At 47.1% G+C, this 20,935-nt stretch overlaps 1 protein-coding gene across 1 annotated transcript in view; it reads left to right on the top strand.

Annotated features, from left to right (window-relative positions):
* The window catches only part of LOC128686986 (coiled-coil domain-containing protein AGAP005037), a gene marked incomplete at its 5' end in the record, with an annotated part of 674,061 nt that overhangs the window by 319,184 nt on the left and 333,942 nt on the right, over positions 1–20,935 (top strand).

Here is a 20,935-nt window from a genome sequence, read left to right on the forward strand (position 1 = left end):
TATTACTTATAATTTGCAATATTACCTACATTGTTTTATTTTCTAAAAAGTCAATAAATTATTTAAGAGTTTTTACGAGGATAGTGAGGCTCAAGTTAGAGTATGTAGGAAAGAGGGAAATTATTTCCCAGTAAAAGTAGGCCTTAGACAAGGATGTGTGATGTCACCGTGGTTGTTTAATATATTTATAGATGGGGTTGTAAGAGAAGTAAATGCGAGGGTCTTGGCAAGAGGCGTGGAGTTAAAAGATAAAGAATCACACATAAAGTGGGAGTTGTCACAGTTGCTCTTTACTGATGACACTGTGCTCTTGGGAGATTCTGAAGAGAAGTTGCAGAGATTGGTGGATGAATTTGGTAGGGTGTGCAAAAGAAGAAAATAAGTAAGGTTACGAGGATAACAAAAAGATTAGGTGATGAAAGATTGAATATCAGATTGGAGGGAGAGAGTATGGAGGAGGTGAATGTATTCAGATATTTGGGAGTGGACGTGTCAGCGGATGGGTCTATGAAAGATGAGGTGAATCATAGAATTGATGAGGGGAAAAGAGTGAGTGGTGTACTTAGGAGTCTGTGGAGACAAAGAACTTTGTCCTTGGAGGCAAAGAGGGGAATGTATGAGAGTATAGTTTTACTAATGCTCTTATATGGGTGTGAAGCATGGGTGATGAATGTTGCAGCGAGGAGAAGGCTGGAGGCAGTGGAGATGTCATGTCTGAGGGCAATGTGTGGTGTGAATACAATGCAGAGAATTCGTAGTTTGGAAGTTAGGAGGAGGTGCGGGATTACCAAAACTGTTGTCCAGAGGGCTGAGGAAGGGTTGTTGAGGTGGTTCGGACATGTAGAGAGAATGGAGCGAAACAGAATGACTTCAAGAGTGTATCAGTCTGTAGTGGAAGGAAGGCGGGGTAGGGGTCGGCCTAGGAAAGGTTGGAGAGAGGGGGTAAAGGAGGTTTTGTGTGCGAGGGGCTTGGACTTCCAGCAGGCATGCGTGAGCGTGTTTGATAGGAGTGAATGGAGACAAATGGTTTTTAATACTTGACGTGCTGTTGGAGTGTGAGCAAAGTAACATTTATGAAGGGGTTCAGGGAAACCGGCAGGCCGGACTTGAGTCCTGGAGATGGGAAGTACAGTGCCTGCACTCTGAAGGAGGGGTGTTAATGTTGCAGTTTAAAAACTGTAGTGTAAAGCACCCTTCTGGCAAGACAGTGATGGAGTGAATGATGGTGAAAGTTTTTCTTTTTCGGGCCACCCTGCCTTGGTGGGAATCGGCTAGTGTGATAATAAAATAATAAAAATAATTTTCTGTCATTTGTATGCCTCTGTAAAGACAGTGGTTATGTGTGAATGATGGTGAAAGTGTTGAGCGATGAAAATGTTTTTTTCTTTTTGGGTCACCCTGCCATAGTAGGAGATGGCCCAAAGTTATCAGCTTTGGAAAATTTTAGAGATTTAATAACAAATAAGTAAACTGGCAGATAAATAGAAAAATGGCAGGCATTGTACCAGTATTTAAAAAAAAAATGACAGGAAAGGCCTTTAAACTGTTGTCTTAATCATGGCATTACTATAAAACTACTGAAAGAGCTGTCAGAGAAAAGTGGATAATGCATTGGGAGAGTAAAAGTCTTGTTATCCAACAGTTTGATTTCTGATAAGCAAAAGTCCTCCTGTAGAGTATATCACAACTGCTAAACTTGTGTGATAATTGCAGAATGTATTCATGAAAGAAACTGTTGGGATGACTGCATATACTCTACTTAAATTTCAAAAGTAAAACAAAAGAGGAATAAAAGGTTAACTGTTACATTGGATGAATACTTTTCTATTTGAAAAGCAAACAAGAGAAATGATTTGTGGACAGTTTTGTTATGGTGGATTTCCAAAGGGTTAAAAATATTTTTGAATGTGGAAATGAAGAAACCCACTTGGACACATAATTGAAATAAGACAAAATTGAAATAAGTGGACCCTAGTCGGAGGTTCAAAGTTCAAATTCAAATTCAAAGTTTATTCTCTATAAGGATTACAATGCTGAGTTTACAGAAATTTGGTTATTGTTTGGTTTACATGTAGTAAAATTGTGATTACAGAGTGTACCACTAGAACGCTTAGCATGGCATGGCTAGTCTTCTTTATTTCCTGTTCATTTATTACTCCAGTGGGTTTCTTTATTTCCATTATACTACTAACATTTCATATATGAATATATTTGCAGATGATGTAAAATTTCTTTTCAATGTAAGCAATGCAGTACAAATGACTGAAGATACAACAAAGGGATGTGAATATGTTAAGTAAATGAACCAGACAGTGAGTGAGTGAATTTATTCTTGATGAGAGGTAATGGAAATAAGAGAAAGTGATTAGAGGCAACATTAAGATTATGAACTGTATTGTGTGTTAAAATATTGAAAGTGTTGGAGAGAAAAAGGCACCTAGGAGTAATGGTAGGCAAAACATTGTCACTGGATGATCACATAATTTAAACTGTGAGAAGATAGCCTGATTAATATATGTACAAGGATGGAAAAATACTAAAACATACGTTCACAGTGCTCTTTAACCTGAATTTAAAAAAAATTCAGCAGAAGTGTGATGTCCACACATACAAAAAAGAGTAAATATGTAAAATGTTCAATGATATAATATATAATTGCTCCAGGAGGTCAAAAATGAGTTACAAAGAATGACTGAAAAGTTTAAATACCTTAGTTAGCTGATAAGAGGAGATGAAGGCATGTTAATATAATATGCTGTTGAATATCATAAAGGGATATAATAAAATTTATAGATTTCTTGGTATCATTAACAGGGAGAACAAGAGGCCATTATTGTAAATTGACAAGAAAGCAGTATTAAAAGACTATTAGAAAGCTTGTCTATGCAAATACTGTAGAGTGGTAGAATGCTGGGATTTAAGGGAAGGTAGTAAGTGCTACAAATGCTAGAAATTTATTAAAAAAATGACAGATTATATGGCATGGAACACTAAAGTTAAGACTTTATGAGCATTGCTCTGCTCTTGTAACTATAGGTAGGTATATTTTTCTGTGTTTGATTTCATAAATCACATTAGGAATAATTGTATGCCTGTTTAGCCTCCGTATTACTAGTAATTAAGATTCAGATCAGTTTTTATTGTACAGTTAAGAATTGCTTACTTGCTGTGCATATGTGCAGTAGTTTCCCCTAGCAATTAATTTGGACACCAGTGTGCACAACTATTCGGCTATCAGTTTTTGTTATGCTTTGACCTCTTTCATCATGAAAAACTGTTGTTATTGAGGACACACTTTGTTTTCCTGTCTTTGGAGATGGAGAGTTTTATGTATCCTGCTTGGCACATAGGTAATGTTCTCTGGTTTTCCATGTATGACATGCCCACTGAAAATAGTGGTGGACATCTGTGGAAGCTCTTAACACTGGTAGCCTGGACTCATTGCCAGCCCATCCTCCACTTAAGCATCACTTACTCATTCTTCCTGTTTTGTCTCTTAGGAATTGGGCTTATCCTTCCTTTGGTGCTTCTACAGCCTCTGCCATCTACTTCTTGTTAAGTGGTGAATGTTTCTCCACAAATTTTTACCCTTTGGCATCACAACTAACCACCTAAGCATCTGCCTGAATTACTATACTGTGCATGACTCACAAAATCGTAATGACACGATTGCAAACAAACCATACCATGGGCGAGGATTGAACGTGTGACAAGCGAGTCATAAAACTCCAGGCCAGTGCATAAGCTACTGAGCCAGCTGGCTACAATAAGATTCATTCAGCTAGGTATATTTATATACCATAGAGAGGTTAGCACAGGCTCCACTGTGACCACAAATGGCGGGAGATTCATCTATAAAAACTTGCATTTGTGGTCACAGTTGGGCCTGTACTAACCTCTCTGTGGTATATAAATATATGCTTAGTTGGATGAATCTTATTGTAGTCAGCTAGCCCAGTGGCTTATGCACTGGCCTGGAGTTTTATGATTCACTCGCTACGAGTCCAATCCCTGCCCATGGTATGGTTTTTTTTATGCTGTGCATCATTTGAACAGTTGAATGGAACTTGTATAATTCAGTTTTGTGAAACTGAACATGTCTGTTAAACAAGTGTAAAATATCTTGGCCCAAAATACTGAGGATTTGCTCTGGGTTTGCAACTTTTCATTTCTTCTCAGCAAAGATTTTGGTGCAGGAATCTAGGAATGTGTTTCAGCTAGGCTTATCATTCAAGAAACTGTAGCTGAAGACTAATTCTTGCTCTTAGTCTAAGAGTTTTGTGAGCATTGTTTCTACCTTTGGTAGAGACCTCAATTCCTCATTACCACTAGGGCTAAAATTTGGTTGTTCTTTGTAATGTTTGAAAAGAAGACAAGTATTCAGTTTCAGGATGCTTTTGATCCTGTCTTTTCTGGGACTTTGAAGGTCACTGCTTCAGGGAATGCTCTTTTCATGAAGTGGGACATTATGCTACACTTCATTGTGAAGGATACACTGATTTCTATTCTGGGGCTGGAGGTACAGGATGAGAATGCCATTCCTTCCCTGGCAACTTTTGTGTCTTTCTTAATAACCAGATTCTGCAGCTGGGGGAGCCATAAGAAATCAGTATATGAAGTTTATTTGGTTTTCTGCAATAGCTCCTGCCTTCTGTGACTGAAAGTCATGTGTCTTGCCAGTGTCCACTGTGATCATTTTTGTATGGGACTCATTGCTGACAACTTACTTAAACAACAGCTGGCACTCCCAGATTCAGTACCCTAGCCTATCCATGGCTTACAGTCTTGTGGTGAAGGTGCTTTGCTTTTGCAAATCACATCAGATTCATCTACTCCATTTCTTCCAGGTCACCTACACATCTTGGTGGATCATCTTTTCTTGATGCTTACCAATTTTACATGATTGAGAATTCCACCAAGGGGTGTTACAGTAGTTAGTGATACAAAGAGGTCTTCCAGACATGGACATGTTCATCAACAGGAAAAAAATCACAAGCTTGCACTCTGTGCCTGCTTTCCCAGACCAGTCAGTTCACACAGCAGAAGCATTGTTTCTGGAGTGGCCTGATTACCAGTTCTTGTATAACTTCCCTCCAGAGGCAGTAGTACAGCCAAGATTTCATTCTGGGGGCTTAAGCCATGATTTCAATCTGAGATGGGGGCTTAAAAATTATAAAATGCTGAAAAATTAAAGAAATCATCTTTTAAAATATATGATTATCAATCAGTATGTATGTGAAATATCTTAAACTGTTGTACTCTTCTGGTCACTAGTCAGTATAATATAGTGAAAATTAGCTATTAATTAAAAAATGAAAATTATTTTCCACTGGGGGGCTTTATCCTCATTAACCTTTCCCTGTGGCTGTGCCACTGGTTACAGGTGGTAGCTCAAGTTTACAAGCAATACATACTGCATTCTCAGGATACTTAAAACCTCTCCATTATGACCACTTTATGTCACAAGTCACTACTTTGGATAAGATTCTGGATACAGAAAGACTGACTTCTGTGCTTCACACTCGGCTCTTATAAGAGCCTACCTAGTGGATTCTGGTTTGACACCAGATGAGGCATGATTTGTCTCAGATCACCATATTGCCTCTCTTCAACTTCACTATGAGTCTGTTTGAAGCACAGCTGGAACAAGAGTCAGAATGGGACCTGTAGACACGGCCTCACAGGCCACCTATGGGAAACAGGTTTTGGTAGGGATTTTGAAATTTTGGATAGTATCTCTGTTACATTCTTGCTGTGTGCTTGTACAGAATTATGGAACATTGACGATCACTACCCCTCCACATTGTGAGAGTTAGTTGTGTCTATCAGCTGAGTAATAGAAAGGTTCACACTCAGGGTGTCTGACCCAACCACACCTAGACACCAAAATACGGGTCAAGCATAGGGACCATCTTGCTTTGTATTTTATTCATAGATGTTATGGCCCATACCAGTTTAAATAAGAGGAGTAATACACTGTACAAAATTGATTGTTCAAAAACCACATAATTTAGACCAGAGGGTTCTTTAACCCTTTCAGGGTCAAGACCCCTGATCTCATACTTGCTCTCAGGGTCAAGACTCCTGATCCCAAACTTGCTCTCAGGGTCAAGACTCCTGATCCCAAACTTGCTCTCAGGGACAAGACTCCTGATCTCAAACTTGCTCTCAGGGTTAAGACTCCTGATCTCAAACTTGCTCTCAGGGTTGAAGAATTTAAAAAAAAAAAATTCTCTTATGAAATGATAGAGAATCTTTTTCCAAAGATAATGAAACCAAAAGTACAAAATTTGATGGAAAACTTACGGAATTATGCTCTTGCCAAGTTAGTGGTCTCGGCGATGTTTATTCATCAGCAATTTTGCCCACTTTGAGCCCCATTTTTGGCCAATTCCATTGATCCAGTTGACCAGAAGCTTTTCCACTAGTATTCCAACTGTTCAACTCCATCTTGATGGACTGATTACATCAACTGCAGGCTGAAGGACTGATTACTTCAAACTCCTTCTGATCTTCACCAGTCTCCTTTGCAGTGGACTGATGAAGCCACTGTGTGGCAAAACATTTCCACAATAAAGATACTCAAGTGTTGCACATGTACCTAATTTATGAACAGAATACACAGTTTTCTAGAATGAGTAACTAATTTCTTATGGTGTGTCCCATGAACCATGTCATCTGTACTCACCTACTTGTGGTTGCAGGGGTCGAGTCATAGTTCCTGGCCCTGCCTCTTCACTGGTCACTACTAGGTCACACTTCCTACTCCCTGAGCTTTATCTGTTCTCTACAAGCTATGTAGAATAGTTTGCACACTTCAATAGTGTCTTAAGTTAAATGCTGAAGGGAACCAGTGTTCATGCACATAGAAAGTAAACAAGGCTTAACTAGGTAATAAAAGTGATACTTGGTAATATAGAGATTATATAGACAAGTAGTTTTTTCTTATACAGTCCACTCAACTCTCCACAGAATAAAAAAAAAATCACAGTACCATGGCTGGAACAATTCACCAAAAACCCACACTTAGGAGAGGAAATGTTTGTTGATATGGTGTGTCCTGGACCACTGTCATGTTTGTCACTTGACACTGGTCCAGGATGACACTGTGGTGTGTCCTGGACCACTGTCATGTTTGTCACTTGACACTGGTCCAGGATGACACTGGTGTGTCCTGGACCACTGTCATGTTTGTCACTTGACACTGGTCCAGGATGACACTGTGGTGTGTCCTGGACCACTGTCATGTTTGTCACTTGACACTGGTCCAGGATGACACTGTGGTGTGTCCTGGACCACTGTCATGTTTGTCACTTGACACTGGTCCAGGATGACACTGTGGTGTGTCCTGGACCACTGTCATGTTTGTCACGTGACACTGGTCCAGGATGACACTGTTGTGTGTCCTGGACCACTGTCATGTTTGTCACTTGACACTGGTCCAGGATGACACTGGTGTGTCCTGGACCACTGTCATGTTTGTCACTTGACACTGGTCCAGGATGACACTGTGGTGTGTCCTGGACCACTGTCATGTTTGTCACTTGACACTGGTCCAGGATGACACTGTGGTGTGTCCTGGACCACTGTCATGTTTGTCACGTGACACTGGTCCAGGATGACACTGTGGTGTGTCCTGGACCACTGTCATGGTTGTCACTTGACACTGGTCCAGGATGACACTGTGGTGTGTCCTGGACCACTGTCATGGTTGTCACTTGACACTGGTCCAGGATGACACTGTGGTGTGTCCTGGACCACTATCATGTTTGTCACTTGACACTGGTCCAGGATGACACTGTGGTGTATCCTGGACCACTGTCATGTTTGTCACTTGACACTGGTCCAGGATGACACTGTGGTGTGTCCTGGACCACTGTCATGTTTGTCACTTGACACTGGTCCAGGATGACACTGTGGTGTGTCCTGGACCACTGTCATGTTTGTCACTTGACACTGGTCCAGGATGACACTGTGGTGTGTCCTGGACCACTGTCATGTTTGTCACTTGACACTGGTCCAGGATGACACTGGTGTGTCCTAGACCACTGTCATGTTTGTCACTTGACACTGGTCCAGGATGACACTGTGGTGTGTCCTGGACCACTGTCATGTTTGTCACTTGACACTGGTCCAGGATGACACTGGTGTGTCCTGGACCACTGTCATGTTTGTCACTTGACACTGGTCCAGGATGACACTGTGGTGTGTCCTGGACCACTGTCATGTTTGTCACTTGACACTGGTCCAGGATGACACTGTGGTGTGTCCTGGACCACTGTCATGTTTGTCACGTGACACTGGTCCAAGATGACACTGTTGTGTGTCCTGGACCACTGTCATGTTTGTCACTTGACACTGGTCCAGGATGACACTGTTGTGTGTCCTGGACCACTGTCATGTTTGTCACTTGACACTGGTCCAGGATGACACTGTGGTGTGTCCTGGACCACTGTTATGTTTGTCACGTGACACTGGTCCAGGATGACACTGTTGTGTGTCCTGGACCACTGTCATGTTTGTCACTTGACACTGGTCCAGGATGACACTGGTGTGTCCTGGACCACTGTCATGTTTGTCACTTGACACTGGTCCAGGATGACACTGTGGTGTGTCCTGGACCACTGTCATGTTTGTCACTTGACACTGGTCCAGGATGACACTGGTGTGTCCTGGACCACTGTCATGTTTGTCACTTGACACTGGTCCAGGATGACACTGTGGTGTGTCCTGGACCACTGTCATGTTTGTCACTTGACACTGGTCCAGGATGACACTGTGGTGTGTCCTGGACCACTGTCATGTTTGTCACGTGACACTGGTCCAAGATGACACTGTTGTGTGTCCTGGACCACTGTCATGTTTGTCACTTGACACTGGCCCAGGATGACACTGTTGTGTGTCCTGGACCACTGTCATGTTTGTCACTTGACACTGGTCCAGGATGACACTGGTGTGTCCTGGACCACTGTCATGTTTGTCACTTGACACTGGTCCAGGATGACACTGGTGTGTCCTGGACCACTGTCATGTTTGTCACTTGACACTGGTCCAGGATGACACTGTGGTGTGTCCTGGACCACTGTCATGTTTGTCACTTGACACTGGTCCAGGATGACACTGTGGTGTGTCCTGGACCACTGTCATGTTTGTCACTTGACACTGGTCCAGGATGACACTGTTGTGTGTCCTGGACCACTGTCATGTTTGTCACTTGACACTGGTCCAGGATGACACTGGTGTGTCCTGGACCACTGTCATGTTTGTCACTTGACACTGGTCCAGGATGACACTGGTGTGTGTCCTGGACCACTGTCACAGTTGTCAATTGACACTGGCCCAGGATGACACTGTGGTGTGTCCTGGACCACTGTCACAGTTGTCACTTGACACTGGTCCAGGATGACACTGGTGTGTCCTGGGCCACTGTCACAGTTGTCACTTGACACTGGTCCAGGATGACACTGGTGTGTCCTGGACCACTGTCACAGTTGTCACTTGGCACTGGTCCAGGATGACACTGGTGTGTCCTGGACCATTGTCACAGTTGTCACTTGATACTGGTTCAGGATGACACTGCTCTGTGTCCTGGAACACTGTCACAGTTGTCACTTGACACTGGTCCAGGATGACACTGGTGTGTCCTGGACCACTGTCACAGTTGTCACTTGACACTGGTCCAGGATGACACTGGTGTGTCCTGGACCACTGTCACAGTTGTCACTTGACACTGGTCCAGGATGACACTGTGGTGTGTCCTGGACCACTGTCAGAGTTGTCACTTCACACTGGTCCAGTATGACACTGCTGTGTGTCCTGGACCACTGTCACAGTTGTCACTTGACACTGGTCCCGGATGACACTGTGGTGTGTCCTGGACCACTGTCACAGTTGTCACTTGACACTGGTCCAGGATGACACTGTGGTGTGTCCTGGACCACTGTCACAGTTGTCACTTGACACTGGTCCAGGATGACACTGGTGTGTGTCCTGGACAACTGTCACAGTTGTCACTTGACACTGGTCCAGGATGACACTGCTGTGTGTTCTGGACCACTGTCACAGTTGTCACTTGACACTGGTCCAGGATGACTGGTGTGTCCTGGACCACTTTCATGGTTGTCACTTGACACTGGTCCAGGATGACACTGCTGTGTGTCCTGGACCACTGTCACAGTTGTCACTTGACACTGGTCCAGGATGACACTGGTGTGTCCTGGACCACTGTCACAGTTGTCACTTGACACTGGTCTAGGATGACACTGGTGTGTGTCCTGGACCACTGTCACAGTTGTCACTTGACACTGGTCCAGGATGACACTGGTGTGTGTCCTGGACCAGTGTCACGATTGTCACTTGACACTGGTCCAGGATGACACTGTGGTGTGTCCTGGACCACTGTCACAGTTGTCACTTGACACTGGTCCAGGATGACACTGTGGTGTGTCCTGGACCACTGTCACAGTTGTCACTTGACACTGGTCCAGGATGACACTGGTGTGTGTCCTGGACCACTGTCACCGTTGTTACTTGACACTGGTCCAGGATGACACTGGTGTGTGTCCTGGACCACTGTCACAGTTGTCACTTGACACTGGTCCAAGATGACACTGCTGTGTGTTCTGGACCACTGTCACAGTTGTCCCTTGTCACTGGTCCAGGATGACACTGTGGTGTGTCATGGACCACTGTCACAGTTGTCACTTGGCACTGGTCCAGGATGACACTGGTGTGTCATGGACCACTGTCACAGTTGTCACTTGACATTGGTCCAGGATGACACTGTGGTGTGTCCTGGACCACTGTCACAGTTGTCACTTGACACTGGTCCAGGATGACACTGCTGTGTATTCTGGACCACTGTCACAGTTGTCACTTGACACTGGTCCAGGATGACACTGTGGTGTGTCCTGGACCACTGTCATAGTTGTCACTTGATGCTGGTCCAGGATGACACTGCTGTGTGTCCTGGACCACTGTCACAGTTGTCACATGACACTGGCCCAGGATGACACTGTGGTGTGTCCTGGACAACTGTCACAGTTGTCACTTGACACTGGTCCAGGATGGCACTGCTGTGTGTTCTGGACCACTGTCACATTTGTCACTTGACACTGGTCCAGGATGACACTCTGGTGTGTCCTAGACCACTTTCATGGTTGTCACTTTACACTGGTCCAGGATGACACTGTGGTGTGTCCTGGACCACTGTCAAAGCTGTCACTTGACACTGGTCCAGGATGACACTGTGGTGTGTCCTGGACCACTGTCAAAGTTGTCACTTGACACTGGTCCAGGATGACACTGGTGTGTGTCCTGGACCACTGTCACAGTTGTCACTTGACATTGGTCCAGGATGACACTGGTGTGTGTCCTGGACCACTGTCACAGTTGTCGCTTGACACTGGTCCAGGATGACACTGGTGTGTGTCCTGGACCACTGTCACAGTTGTCACTTGACACTGGTCCAGGATGACACTGTGGTGTGTCCTGGACCACTGTCACAGTTGTCACTTGACACTGGTCCAGGATGACACTGTGGTGTGTCCTGGACCACTGTCACAGTTGTCACTTGACACTGGTCCAGGATGACACTGGTGTGTGTCCTAGACCACTGTCACAGTTGTCACTTGGCACTGGTCCAGGATGACACTGTGGTGTGTCCTGGACCACTGTCACAGTTATCTCTTGACACTGGTCCAGGATGACACTATGGTGTGTCCTGGACTACTGTCATGGTTGTCACTTGACACTGGTCCAGGATGACACTGGTGTGTCCTGGACCACTGTCATGGTTGTCACTTGACACTGGTGCAGGATGACACTGGTGTGTCCTGGACCACTGTCATGGTTGTCACTTGATACTGGTCCAGAATGACACTGTGGAGTGTCCAGGACCACTGTCATGGTTGTCACTTGACACTGGACCAGGATGACACTGTGGTGTGTCCTGGACCACTGTCATGATTGTCACTTGACACTGGTCCAGGATGACACTCTGGTGTGTCCTGGTCCACTGTCATGGTTGTCACTTGACACTGGTCCAGGATGACACTGTGGTGTGACCTGGACCACTGTCACAGTTGTCATTTGACACTGGTCCAGGATGACACTGTGGTGTGTCCTGGACCACTGTCATGGTTGTCACTTGACACTGGTCCAGGATGACAATGTGGTGTGTCCTGGACCACTGTCATGGTTGTCACTTGACACTGGTCCAGGATGACACTGGTGTGTCCTGGACCACTGTCATGGTTGTCACTTGACACTGGTCCAGGATGACACTGTTGTGTCCTGGACCACTGTCATGGTTGTCACTTGACACTGGTCCAGGATGACACTGTGGTGTGTCCTGGACCACTGTCATGGTTGTCACTTGACACTGGTCCAGGATGACATTGTGGTGTGTCCTGGACCACTGTCATGGTTGTTACTTGACACTGGTCCAGGATGACACTGTGGTGTGTCCTGGACCACTGTCATGGGTGTCACTTGACACTTTTTCAGGATGACACTGTGGTGTGTCCTGGACCACTGTCATGGTTGTCACTTGACACTGGTCCAGGATGACAATGTGGTGTGTCCTGGACCACTGTCATGGTTGTCACTTGACACTGGTCCAGGATGACACTGTGGTGTGTCCTGGACCACTGTCATGGTTGTCACTTGACACTGGTCCAGGATGACACTGGTGTGTCCTGGACCACTGTCATGTTTGTCACTTGACACTAGTCCAGGATGACACTGTGGTGTGTCCTGGACCACTGTCATGGTTGTCACTTGACACTGGTCCAGGATGACACTGTGGTGTCTCCTGGACCACTGTCATGGTTGTCACTTGACACTGTCCAGGATGACACTGGCGTGTGTCCTGGACCACTGTCATGGTTGTCACGACACTGGTCCAGGATGACACTGTGGTGTGTCCTGGACCTCTGTCATGGTTGTCACTTGACACTTGTCCAGGATGACACTGTGGTGTGTCCTGGACCACTGTCATGGTTGTCACTTGACACTGGTCCAGGATGACACTGGTGTGTCCTGGACACCTGTCACATTTGTCACTTGACACTGGTCTAGGATGACACTGTGGTGTGTCCTGGACCATTGTCATGGTTGTCACTTGGCACTGGTCCAGGATGACACTGTGGTGTGTCCTGGACCACTGACATGGTTGTCACTTGACACTGGTCCAGGATGACACTGTGGTGTGTCCTGGACCACTGTCATGGTTGTCACTTGACACTGGTCCAGGATGACACTGCTGTGTGTCCTGGACCACTGTCACAGTTGTCACTTGACACTGGTCCAGGATGACACTGGTGTGTGTCCTGGACCATTGTCATGATTGTCACTTGACACTGGTCCAGGATGACACTGTGGTGTGTCCTGGACCACTGTCATGGTTGTCACTTGACACTGGTCCAGGATGACACTGTGGTGTGTCGTGGACCACTGTCATGGCTGTCACTTGACACTGGTGCAGGATGACACTGGTGTGTCCTGGACCACTGTCATGGTTATCACTTGACACTGGTCCTGGATGACACTGGTGTGTCCTGGACCACTGTCTTGGTTATCACTTGACACTGGTCCTGGATGACACTGTGGTGTGTCCTGGACCACTGTCACAGTTGTCACCTGACACTGGTCCTGGATGACACTGTGGTGTGTCCTGGACCACTGTCATGGTTATCACTTGACACTGGTCCTGGATGACACTGGTGTGTCCTGGACCACTGTCTTGGTTATCACTTGACACTGGTCCTGGATGACACTGTGGTGTGTCCTGGACCACTGTCACAGTTGTCACTTGACACTGGTCCTGGATGACACTGTGGTGTGTCCTGGTCCAGTGTCATGGTTATCACTTGACACTGGTCCAGGATGACTCTGGTGTGTCCTGGACCACTGTCATGGTTATCACTTGACACTGGTCCAGGATGACACTGTGGTGTGTCCTGGACCTCTGTCATGGTTGTCACTTGACACTGGTCCATGATGACACTGTGGTGTGTCCTGGACCACTGTCATGGTTGTCACTTGACACTGGTCCAGGATGACACTGTGGTGTGTCCTGGACCACTGTCATGGTTATCACTTGACACTGGTCCAGGATGACACTGTGGTGTGTCCTGGACCACTGTCATGGTTATCACTTGACACTGTTCCTGGATGACACTGTGGTGTGTCCTGGACCACTGTCATGGTTATCACTTGACACTGGTCCATGATGACACTGTGGTGTGTCCTGGACCACTGTCATGGTTATCACTTGACACTGGTCCTGGATGACACTGTGGTGTGTCCTGGACCACTGTCATGGTTATCACTTGACACTGGTCCTGGATGACACTGGTGTGTCCTGGACCACTGTCTTGGTTATCACTTGACACTGGTCCTGGATGACACTGTGGTGTGTCCTGGACCACTGTCACAGTTGTCACTTGACACTGGTCCTGGATGACACTGTGGTGTGTCCTGGACCAGTGTCATGGTTATCACATGACACTGGTCCAGGATGACTCTGGTGTGTCCTGGACCACTGTCATGGTTGTCCCTTGACACTGGTCGAGGATGACACTGTGGTGTGTCCTGGACCACTGTCATGGCTGTCACTTGACACTGGTCCAGGATGACTCTGTGGTGTGTCCTGGACCACTGTCATGGCTGTCACTTGACACTGGTCCAGGATGACTCTGGTGTGTCCTGGACCACTGTCATGGTTGTCTCTTGACACTGGTCCAGGATGACACTGTGGTGTGTCCTGGACCACTGTCATGGCTGTCACTTGTTACTGGTCCAGGATGACTCTGTGGTGTGTCCTGGACCACTGTCATGGTTATCACTTGACACTGGTCCTGGATGACACTGGTGTGTCCTGGACCACTGTCATGGTTATCACTTGACACTGGTCCAGGATGACACTGGTGTGTCCTGGACCTATGTCATGGTTATCACTTGACACTGGTCCTGGATGACACTGGTGTGTCCTGGACCACTGTCATGGTTATCACTTGACACTGGTCCAGGATGACACTGGTGTGTCCTGGACCACTGTCATGGTTATCACTTGACACTGGTCCAGGATGACACTGGTGTGTCCTGGACCACTGTCATGGTTGTCAATTGACACTGGTCCAGGATGACACTGTGGTGTGTCCTGGACCACTGTCATGGTTATCACTTGACACTGGTCCAGGATGACACTGGTGTGTCCTGGACCACTGTCATGGTTATCACTTGACACTGGTCCATGACGACACTGTGGTGTGTCCTAGACCACTGTCATGGTTATCACTTGACACTGGTCCAGGATGACACTGGTGTGTCCTGGACCACTGTCATGGTTGTCACTTGACACTGGTCCAGGATGACACTGGTGTGTCCTGGACCACTCTCATGGTTATCACTTGACACTGGTCCAGGATGACACTGTGGTGTGTCCTGGACTACTGTCATGGTTGTCACTTGACACTGGTCCAGGATGACACTGTGGTGTGTCCTGGACCACTGTCATGGTTGTCACTTGACACTGGTCCAGGATGACACTGGTGTGTCCTGGACCACGGTCACTTGACACTGGTCCTGGATGACACTGGTGTGTCCTGGACCACTGTCATGGTTGTAACTTGACACTGGTCCTGGATGACACTGGTGTGTCCTGGACCACTGTCCTGGTTGTCACTTGACACTGGTCCTGGATGACACTGTGGTGTGTCCTGGACCACTGTCATGGTTATCACTTGACACTGGTCCTGGATGACACTGTGGTGTGTCCTGGACCACTGTCATGGTTGTCACTTGACACTGGTCCAGGATGACTCTGGTGTGTCCTGGACCACTGTCATGGTTGTCACTTGACACTGGTCCAGGATGACACTGTGGTGTGTCCTGGACCTCTGTCATGGTTGTCACTTGACACTGGTCCAGGATGACACTGTGGTGTGTCCTGGACCACTGTCATGGTTGTCACTTGACTCTGGTCCAGGATGGCACTGTGGTGTGTCCTGGACCACTGTCATGGTTGTCACTTGACACTGGTCCAGGATGACACTGTGGTGTGTCCTGGACCACTGTCATGGTTGTCACTTGACACTGGTCCAGGATGACACTGTGGTGTGTCCTGGACCACTGTCATGGTTATCAGTTGACACTGGTCCTCGATGACACTGTGGTGTGTCCTGGACCTCTCTCATGGTTGTCACTTGACACTGGTCCAGGATGACACTGTGGTGTGTCCTGGACCACTGTCATGGTTGTCACTTGACTCTGGTCCAGGATGACACTGTGGTGTGTCCTGGACCACTGTCATGGTTGTCACTTGACACTGGTCCAGGATGACACTGTGGTGTGTCCTGGACCACTGTCATGGTTGTCACTTGACACTGGTCCAGGATGACACTGTGGTGTGTCCTGGACCACTGTCATGGTTATCAGTTGACACTGGTTCTGGATGACACTGTGGTGTGTCCTGGACCACTGTCATAGTTGTCACTTGACACTGGTCCAGGATGACACTGTGGTGTGTCCTGGACCACTGTCATGGTTGTCACTTGACACTGGTCCTGGATGACACTGGTGTGTCCTGGACCACTGTCATGGTTGTCACTTGACACTGGTCCTGGATGACACTGGTGTGTCCTGGACCACTGTCATGGTTGTCACTTGACACTGGTCCAGGATGACACTGTGGTGTGTCCTGGACCACTGTCATGGCTGTCACTTGACACTGGTCCAGGATGACTCTGGTGTGTCCTGGACCACTGTCATGGTTGTCTCTTGACACTGGTCCAGGATGACACTGTGGTGTGTCCTGGACCACTGTCATGGCTGTCACTTGTTACTGGTCCAGGATGACTCTGTGGTGTGTCCTGGACCACTGTCATGGTTATCACTTGACACTGGTCCTGGATGACACTGGTGTGTCCTGGACCACTGTCATGGTTATCACTTGACACTGGTCCAGGATGACACTGGTGTGTCCTGGACCTCTGTCATGGTTATCACTTGACACTGGTCCTGGATGACACTGGTGTGTCCTGGACCACTGTCATGGTTATCACTTGACACTGGTCCAGGATGACACTGGTGTGTCCTGGACCACTGTCATGGTTATCACTTGACACTGGTCCAGGATGACACTGGTGTGTCCTGGACCACTGTCATGGTTGTCAATTGACACTGGTCCAGGATGACACTGTGGTGTGTCCTGGACCACTGTCATGGTTATCACTTGACACTGGTCCAGGATGACACTGGTGTGTCCTGGACCACTGTCATGGTTATCACTTGACACTGGTCCATGACGACACTGTGGTGTGTCCTGGACCACTGTCATGGTTATCACTTGACACTGGTCCAGGATGACACTGGTGTGTCCTGGACCACTGTCATGGTTGTCACTTGACACTGGTCCAGGATGACACTGGTGTGTCCTGGACCACTCTCATGGTTATCACTTGACACTGGTCCAGGATGACACTGTGGTGTGTCCTGGACTACTGTCATGGTTGTCACTTGACACTGGTCCAGGATGACACTGTGGTGTGTCCTGGATCACTGTCATGGTTGTCACTTGACACTGGTCCTGTATGACACTGGTGTGTCCTTGACTACTGTCACTTGACACTGGTCCAGGATGACTCTGGTGTGTCCTGGACCACTGTCATGGTTGTCACTTGACACTGGTCCAGGATGACACTGGTGTGTCCTGGACCACGGTCACTTGACACTGGTCCTGGATGACACTGGTGTGTCCTGGACCACTGTCATGGTTGTAACTTGACACTGGTCCTGGATGACACTGGTGTGTCCTGGACCACTGTCCTGGTTGTCACTTGACACTGGTCCTGGATGACACTGTGGTGTGTCCTGGACCACTGTCATGGTTATCACTTGACACTGGTCCTGGATGACACTGTGCTGTGTCCTGGACCACTGTCATGGTTGTCACTTGACACTGGTCCAGGATGACTCTGGTGTGTCCTGGACCACTGTCATGGTTGTCACTTGACACTGGTCCAGGATGACACTGTGGTGTGTCCTGGACCTCTGTCATGGTTGTCACTTGACACTGGTCCAGGATGACACTGTGGTGTGTCCTGGACCACTGTCATGGTTGTCACTTGACTCTGGTCCAGGATGGCACTGTGGTGTGTCCTGGACCACTGTCATGGTTGTCACTTGACACTGGTCCAGGATGACACTGTGGTGTGTCCTGGACCACTGTCATGGTTGTCACTTGACACTGGTCCAGGATGACACTGTGGTGTGTCCTGGACCACTGTCATGGTTATCAGTTGACACTGGTCCTCGATGACACTGTGGTGTGTCCTGGACCTCTCTCATGGTTGTCACTTGACACTGGTCCAGGATGACACTGTGGTGTGTCCTGGACCACTGTCATGGTTCTCACTTGACTCTGGTCCAGGATGACACTGTGGTGTGTCCTGGACCACTGTCATGGTTGTCACTTGACACTGGTCCAGGATGACACTGTGGTGTGTCCTGGACCACTGTCATGGTTGTCACTTGACACTGGTCCAGGATGACACTGTGGTGTGTCCTGGACCACTGTCATGGTTATCAGTTGACACTGGTTCTGGATGACACTGTGGTGTGTCCTGGACCACTGTCATAGTTGTCACTTGACACTGGTCCAGGATGACACTGTGGTGTGTCCTGGACCACTGTCATGGTTGTCACTTGACACTGGTCCTGGATGACACTGGTGTGTCCTGGACCACTGTCATGGTTGTCACTTGACACTGGTCCTGGATGACACTGGTGTGTCCTGGACTACTGTCATGGTTGTCACTTGACACTGGTCCAGGATGACACTGTGGTGTGTCCTGGACCACTGTCATGGTTGTCACTTGACACTGGTCCAGGATGACACTGTGGTGTGTCCTGGACCACTGTCATGGTTATCACTTGACACTGGTCCAGGATGACTCTGGTGTGTCCTGGACCACTGTCATGGTTGTCACTTGACACTGTTCCAGGATGACTCTGGTGTGTCCTGGACCACTGTCATGGTTATCACTTGACACTGGTCCAGGATGACTCTGGTGTGTCCTGGACCACTGTCATGGTTGTCACTTGACACTGGTCCAGGATGACTCTGGTGTGTCCTGGACCACTGTCATGGTTATCACTTGACACTGGTCCAGGATGACTCTGGTGTGTCCTGGACCACTGTCATGGTTGTCACTTGATACTGGTCCATGATGACTCTGGTGTGTCCTGGACCACTGTCATGGTTGTCACTTGACACTGGTCCAGGATGACTCTGGTGTGTCCTGGACCACTGTCATGGTTGTCACTTGACACTGGTCCAGGATGACTCTGGTGTGTCCTGGACCACTGTCATGGTTGTCACTTGACACTGGTCCAGGATGACTCTGGTGTGTCCTGTACCACTGTCATGGTTGTCACTTGACACTGGTCCAGGATGACCCTGGTGTGTCCTGGACCACTGTCATGGTTATCACTTGACACTGGTCCAGGATGACTCTGGTGTGTCCTGGACCACTGTCATGGTTGTCACTTGACACTGGTCCAGGATGACTCTGGTGTGTCCTGGACCACTGTCATGGTTGTCACTTGACACTGGTCCAGGATGTCTCTGGTGTGTCCTGGACCACTGTCATGGTTGTCACTTGACACTGGTCCAGGATGACTCTGGTGTGTCCTGGACCACTGTCATGGTTGTCACTTTACACTGGTCCAGGATGACACTGTGGTGTGTCCTGGACCACTGTCATGGTTGTCACTTGACACTGGTCCAGGATGACTCTGGTGTGTCCTGGACCACTGTCATGGTTATCACTTGACACTGGTCCAGGATGACTCTGGTGTGTCCTGGACCACTGTCATGGTTGTCACTTGACATTGGTCCAGGATGACTCTGGTGTGTCCTGGACCACTGTCATGGTTGTCACTTGACACTGGTCCAGGATGACTCTGGTGTGTCCTGGACCACTGTCATGGTTGTCACTTGACACTGGTCCAGGATGACACTGTGGTGTGTCCTGGACCACTGTCATGGTTGTCACTTGACACTGGTCCAGGATGACTCTGGTGTGTCCTGGACCACTGTCATGGTTATCACTTGACACTGGTCCAGGATGACTCTGGTGTGTCCTGGACCACTGTCATGGTTGTCACTTGACATTGGTCCAGGATGACTCTGGTGTGTCCTGGACCACTGTCATGGTTGTCACTTTACACTGGTCCAGGATGACTCTGGTGTGTCCTGGACCACTGTCATGGTTGTCACTTGACACTGGTCCAGGATGACTCTGGTGTGTCCTGGACCACTGTCATGGTTGTCACTTTACACTGGTCCTGGATGACTCTGGTGTGTCCTGGACCACTGTCATGGTTGTCACTTGACACTGGTCCAGGATGGACACAAACATCATCAACTTCCTCTCCTGTCTCTGGGTTATTTTTGCTGAACTAGTTTTTTATTCTTCACAATTGTGTAATTTGATAGGAAAATAAAAAGATGACATTTGTTCCAAAAATATTTTGCGTGTAGGTAAAATCTGTTGCTAATGGAAAATACATTTTATTTTGCTATAATTTATCTTAGTAAAATATTTTTATAACCCTCACTGAGCTTTTCCCCAAGTATTTATTAAATAAAATTTTGTGAGCAAATATTTTTAGTACTATCATTTTTATTATTATTATTATTATGATTATTATTATTATTATTATTATTATTATTATTATTATTATTTTTATTATTATTATATTTCTTTATTACAGCTTGATAAATATCATTATTCTTCAGCTTCATATAAATTTTATTTATTTATAAATTCAAACAAGGCATCTACCTATCAGATTTCTAAATTAGGCTTCAAGCACCTTACACTGCTGTGAATATTTTTTTTATTACAGTTTACTTTCTTACTTTTCA

This window comes from Cherax quadricarinatus, chromosome 7 (genome assembly GCF_038502225.1).
Source record: "Cherax quadricarinatus isolate ZL_2023a chromosome 7, ASM3850222v1, whole genome shotgun sequence".
NCBI lineage: Eukaryota > Metazoa > Arthropoda > Malacostraca > Decapoda > Parastacidae > Cherax > Cherax quadricarinatus.